General features: G+C 53.6%; 1 pseudogene; it reads left to right on the top strand.

The window, feature by feature from the left end:
* The first annotated feature begins 827 nt into the window (after positions 1 to 827).
* LOC118575470 lies at positions 828 to 4,630 on the top strand (annotated as a pseudogene).
* Positions 4,631 to 6,771: the final 2,141 nt, after the last annotated feature.

Below are 6,771 nucleotides of genomic sequence, written 5' to 3'. Positions count from 1 at the left end.
TGGGGGCCATTTAATTTCCAAACCACCACACTAAGACACTAGAAGTTGGTAGATTTTACATAGAGCTCATCCCTTTTCCTCAGTTTAATTACTCAGATGCTAAGAGTAACAGACCAGCATCATCATTTTCCTTATACGGTTGCCTGTGTCCACACACTGCCATGGTACATTGCTTAGTGAGTAAATCACAGTGAGAGGAACTGTAGAGAATAATAAAGCAGAATAATGATGACAGTGTATTAGAAGTTACATAACCTGTGACCTCTCATTCTCTCTCTCTGACCTTCACTCACGTCCATGAGCTGATGAGATGAGGGACATGTATGTCACAGGCCTGTGGAGCCTGGGTCTGATAACTGAGTTGGCTCCTGAGTCTCCTCAGGCCTGTGCAGGGTGGACACTGGGCAGAGGTGATTCTCATGGCAGAGGTACACACTGGGGATTTGAGGTTTCATCCCTGTTCAGTAGAGCGGAGAAACATTAAATTTATTATTATTTTTTGTTGTTTCTGTGGATTTTGAGTTGATGTCTTCAAATCTGCCACACATAACAGAAGTGGAAAAGTGAAAGCAGAGGTGAGTAGGGACAGAGAGTCACATATAACACGGGGTCAAAAGTCCTTGAGCAGAGCTGTGAAACAACTCCAGTCACCTCCCGATGCAGGAGTCCACGGCAGCCCCACACCGTCACCAGGACTCCGACACACCCGTTTCCGTGAACATTCACTTTAAGTGCTCTGTGTATTTTTCCCTGGAAGGCTCCATGCTCTTAGGTTTCATCCTGACTAACCTGAGGAGACAGTTGTCCTTAGGCGGCTCAGAGACACCATGACAAACATCGCTCGCTCCGTCCGCAGCACAGGGTTCAGCAAAGTCTCAGTCCCCAGGAGGTGAGGTCTGGGTGGGAGCCCAGGGCTGGGTCCCCAGGTCCCCAGTTTCACTTCTCCAGCCGACCTGCGGGTCCTTCGCCCGGACACTGATGACAAGGTTCCTGTTCTCACCCCATTGGGTGCGAGATCCGGACAACCAATCAGCGTCGCCGCGGTCACGGGTTTATAAAGTCCAACGCGGAGCGGAACTCAGACGCCCCAGATCCGAGATGGGGCGATGTCCCCGCGCACGCTGTCCTGCTGCTGGCGGCCGCCCTGGCCCCGACCTGGACCCGCGCGGGTGAGTGCGGGGTCGGAGGGACACGACCCTGCGGGGAGGGCGGGGGCGGCCCCGGGAAGCCGCGGCCCCGCGTCGCCCGGCCAGACCCTCCCGCCCGTCTCCACCCGCGGCCCGAGCCCCCGCCCCGCTCCCCTCGCGCCCCCCGGCACCCGCCGGGTCCCGGAGGAGGGTCGGGGTCTCACCGCGCGCCGCCCCCAGGCTCGCACTCGCTGCGGTATTTCCACACCATCGTGTCCCGGCCCGGCCGCGGGGAGCCCCGGTTCATCATCGTCGGCTACGTGACAACACGCAGTTCGTGCGCTTCGACAGCGACGCGGAGACTCCGAGGGTAGAACCGAGGGCGCCGTGGATGGAGGCAGGAGGGGCCGGAGTATTGGGAGGGAACAGACACTGAGCCAAGGGCCGAGCAGAATTACCGAGTGAACCTGAGGAACGCGCTCCGCTACTACAACCAGAGCGAGGGCGGTGAGTGACCGCGGGTGGAGGTCACGACCCATCCACGTCCCTACGTCCGGTCGGAGTCGCCCCGAGTCTGAGGTTCGGGAGGAGAGTCGGGGACCGGGAATGGGTTCCCTTTCGGTTTAGAGGAGTCCGCGGGTGGGCGGGGCCGCGGCGTGTGGGCGGGGCTGACCGCGGGGTCCCCGCAGGCTCTCACACCTTCCAGGATATGTACGGCTGTGACATGGGGTCGGATGGGCGCCTTCTCCGCGGGTACACTCAATACGCCTACGACGGCCGCGATTACATCGCCCTGAACGCCGACCTGACGACGTGGACGGCGGCGGACACGGCGGCGCAGATCACCCGGCGCAAGTGGGAGCAGGCTGGTGTTGCAGAGGGATGGAGGGCCTACGTGGAGGGCGAGTGCATGGAGTGGCTGCGCAGATACCTGGAGATCGGGAAGGACACGCTGCAGCGCACAGGTGCAGGGCCGCGGGCAGCTCCTCCCTCTGCCTCGGGCTGGGATCAGTCCTGAGGAAGAAGAAAGCCCTCAGCTGGGGTCTTGCCCCTGTCTCAGGACAGACGGTGTCCCTGGGTCTCCTGCAGCTGCTGTCAGCCATGGCTGCTCCCAGGCCGGGGTCTCTGCCCACACCAGGGGCTGTGGAAACTGAGTCCTGTCGTCTGTGTGTGTCAACCTTACACAGCAGGACAGGGAGTCTCCTTTACCTGTTGGGAGACATGGACACGCCCTGGGCTGGTTCACCCAGTTTCTAGAGCTTTGCAAAGATACATTCTCCCAGGTTCCTGTGGGTGAGGTCATCCCTTCTGCACCCCAATTCCGTCTATTGACAGAATGGTCACGTGAGCACTTATGCAGGACCCTGGACAAATACTAAATTGTGTGTGTGTGTGTGTGTGTGTTTGTGCTTTTCTTTCTTTTGTTTTGTTTTGTTTAGTTTTTTTTGTTTGTTTTTTTGTTTCTGTTTTCTTCTAGACAGGGTTTCTCTGTGTAGCTTGTGCCTTTTCTGGAACACACTCTGTAGCCCAGGCTGGACTCGAACTCACAGATATCTGCCCCGCGTTGCCTCCTGAGAGCTGGGATTGAAGGTTTGGGCGACCACAGCCTGGCTCTTTTCTTTCTTTCGTGGTTTTTGTTTTTTAACTTTTTTTGAAGTGCTCATCTTGCTTTTAGTCAGGTTGTTTTCCCCTCACTGGGGTGATCTTGCTTCTCTCTCCCCTGATGTTATTTGTATCAGTCCCCACAGGATCCAGGGGGAACTGCTAATGTGGATAATTAGACACTTCAGTGTTTCCTTTAAACCAGAAAGGTTCCTGTGAGCTTAGACTATTTCCTGTCATATTAACATCCAGAGCCCTCCTGCTCTCCCTCTGCCCCAACAAGTCACAGTGTTCCCCAGTGGATTAGGAATTGAACTTCCTCAGAGACGGGTCTTCTGCAGCTCCAGGACAGGAGTGACAGGGACGATCCACACACCCCTGTGAGCACCGCTGTGTCCCAGTGAGTGCTGTACTGGGCTCTACAGCACACTTCCAGGGGTCCTGGTGACAATACCTTGTATCTTGTCCCCCAGAGGCAGGGCTTGGGGAGTCATTTTCTCTGGCTGAGTGTCAGAGGTTCACCACATGTGTGCTGCACACTTAGGTGATGGCTGTTTACATGGACAGACAGTTAGGGCTGGTCAGCGACATGGCCGCAGTGGTTGTGCCTCAATGTTGACAGCAGTAATTGGTAACATCCTTCATGTAGCTCTTGTACTCGATTTCTTATTTTTATATGAATTAGTAACATATTAATTATTTTCCATTCCTTCTCATCTTTTACCACCTAACTTACTCTATAGAACATCACATGAGGAAGGCCATGTTGACCTGCTGGCTCATGTGGATTCTCTCTTAGCTACTGAGTCCCCCCAGGAAAATGTGCAGTTCTGTGATAAGGGGACCAGCTCTACCTGAGGTCACTAGTGTGATGACAGAATTGTCCAACAGACACAGTTTAGTGTAATCATTGGTTTAATTTTGTCTGTGGAGATTTCAGTTTATCTTGTTTAAATGTGGGATTTCTTAAATCTTCCACACAGATCCCCAAAGGCACATGTGACCCATCACCCCATACTGAAAGGAGATGGCACCCTGAGGTGCTGGGCCCTGGGCTTCTACCCTGCTGAGATCTCTGTGACCTGGCAGACGGATGGGGAGGATCTAATTCAGGACATGGAGCTGGTGGAGACCAGACCTTCTGGGGATGGAACCTTCCAGACATGGGCAGCTGTGGTGGTGCCTTCTGGGGAGGAGCAGAAATACACATGCCATGTGGACCATGAGGGGCTGACACAACCCCTCACCCTGAGATGGGGTAAGGAGGGTGTGGGTGCAGAGCTGGGGTCAGGGAAAACTGGAGTCTTCTGGAGAGCCTGAGCATGGTCAGGGCTGAGAGCTGGGGTCATGACCCTCACCTTCCCCTGCAACCTTCCCTTCCAGAGCCTCCTGAGTCCACTGTCCCCATCGTGACAATCATTGCTGTCCTGGGTCTCCTTGGAGCTGCGGCCATCATTGGAGCTGTGGTGGCTGTTGTGAGAAGGAGGAGAATCACAGGTAGGAAAGGACAGGGTCTGGTTCACTCTCAGCCCCTTTCAGAAGGGTGCTCTGCCTCATTAAGGGGAACATCCACAGCCCTCATTGCTCCTGTCTCTGACCTGGGTCTGCTGTCAGTTCTGGAACCTTCCTAGGGTCGGGGTCTTCTCTGGTCTCTCACAGCTTTTCTTCTCACAGGTAGAAAAAGAGGGATCTATACTCCAGCTCCAGGTAAATGTGGGAGTGGGATTGTCTCTGAAGCCCAGGGGTTGAAGCTGGAGTATGCCAACCCATAATACCTCCTACAGTGAAATCTTCTAGAGGCCATGTTGTCACCTTCCTGTGACTATATGTAATTTTACCCAGGCAGGGACAGTGCCCAGAACTCTGATGTGTCTCTCCCAGACTGTAAAGGGACACTCCGGGTTATGAATTGGGGAGGGGCCTAGTGGACGTGATTGGGGTTCCGGGACTCCAGGAATCCCCTCTGAGTGAGTAGTGAGTTGTTGGGATGTTGTCTTCAGAGTGATTGTTCATGACTCTTGTTTGTAGCGTGAAGACAGCTGCACGGCCTGACCAGTGACAGAGATGTGCTCAGGTCTCTCTGTGTCATCCAGGCCCCTCAGTAACTCTCAGCAACAAGTCTGATGTTCCCTGTGACCCTAGGGCTCCATGTGAAGACCTGGGAGCCCAGCCACCCCTGCACACACAGGACCCTGTCCCTGCACTGTTATATTCCCTTCCACAGCCAACCTTCCTTGTCCAGCAGACAGGAGGGGACATCTGCATCCTGTCACCTCCATGGCTGCCCTGAGCTGCAGCCCCTGACTCCCCACTGAAAATAAGAATCTGAATGTCAACTGATTATTCACGTCCTTGATCTGACAGATTGATTGGCGGGTAAATTAAAATGATTGAAATACTTAGAGTTTGTGGAGGAAATAAATGGCATCATGAGAAACTTCCAGAATCTGTGTTCATTGTGCTGTGTTTATCTGGTGGACAAGATGAGGCTGTGGGAGCTGAGTGTGATCAGGGCTGTCCCTAGGTGGAGCTCAGTCCATTGCTAGCTGTGACATGTTCCCTCCTCAGCTATGTCACCTCCTGGTCTGTTCTCTTCATCACTTGAAACCACATTCTGAGAGTCTGTGATCACAGGGACACTGGGAGGACAGAGCCTTGTCCTGTCCCCAGGACTGTGAGCAGCCAGGGCAGCTGTGACAGGTCAGCCTGGGCTCTGACCTGACCATGGCTCTTCCCCACATTCTCTGTTTATTTCTTGTCTTTTTAGTTTGTGTGGAGGACTTGGCCTGTTCTTGTTCCTGTGAGTGGTGCCTGTCTCATCCCCCTTTGGGGTCCCTGAGTGACAGCATTAAGAGGTGTTTGTCCATCCTTGTCCCCCAAGGCCAACTAAGCCACTGTACTCAGGTGACTGTGGGCTGAGAACATGAACTTCAGTCTCCTGAGCTCCTGCCTCCTTCCAGGCCCTCCCTGGAGGTTGTCTCCTTCTTTCCATCTTTCAGACTCTAACCAGGGTTGTAGGATGGGCAGAGAGGAGGGATCCACAGGGTCTCATCTCAGATCTGTCCTGTTGGATCTGTGTCTGCCCAAGGTCCCCTCTCCCTCCCTGGCTCTGGGAATCCTCCTGCTGCCTCCAGGGGTGACTCAGGGATTTACAGGCTGAGTTTGCTGGAGATTATAGTGTATTTAAAAGAAGTGGTCCAGGGGTTGGGGATTTAGCTCAGTGGTAGAGGACTTGCCTAGCTAGCACAAGACCCTGGGTTCGGTCCTCAGCTCTGGAAAAAGAAAAAAAAAGTGGTCCAGGGACTGCAGAAATGGCTCAGGGGTTGACAGCACTTGCTGCTCTGCAGAGGACCTGGGTTCAAACCCCAGTACCCACACCGTGATTCACACCATCCACTCACTTCCAGTGCTCCTGTGCTCACCAGATAGGCACATGGTACAAAAACATACAGGCAAGAGACACTCATAGACATAAAATTAATGAATCTTTAAAAAATAGATTGTGGGAACACCAGAGATGAAATTACTTCATCCCTGCTCTGGTTTTCATCCGGACCCTGCAGTTTTCTCTTCTAGCTTTGTGACCTCGAGTCAGGAGCTCCAGGAGTTTAGCTGAGATGTTTGAAGCCCAAGAAGGTGACAATCTCTGTCCCGATGCTGCCATCTGTGTCTTGTGAGGGATGGTGACCTCAGTGCCTGGGATCCAGCAGACATTCAGACCCAATAAATGTTTGATGAATGAATAAAAATATAATTAGGATCATGGATCAAAGACAGAAAGGCAGGTGGAGAGGGAGGGAGGGATTTGTGGAGGGAAAGCTCAGGTGACCCTGACCTCAGTGTGAGGGGACCTGGTGCTGCACTCCACACACCCAGCATTTGGCCTGAGGTTGTGTTAATCAAGGGAGCTTCTGTAGAAGAGGGAGGTGAGTGTGTGAATTTTCCTCTAGACTGAAACACCTCTGCTGGAGCCAGGAGGAGTTGATGAGGCTCAGGAAACACAAGAAGCTACAGGTTCAGGAGCTGACACAATGTAGCGCTT

Source organism: Onychomys torridus, unplaced genomic scaffold (assembly GCF_903995425.1).
Source record: "Onychomys torridus unplaced genomic scaffold, mOncTor1.1, whole genome shotgun sequence".
NCBI classification, from domain to species: Eukaryota; Metazoa; Chordata; class Mammalia; order Rodentia; family Cricetidae; genus Onychomys; species Onychomys torridus.
The sequence above is the reverse complement of the archived record's forward strand: the minus strand, read 5'-3'. Positions and strand labels throughout refer to the sequence as shown.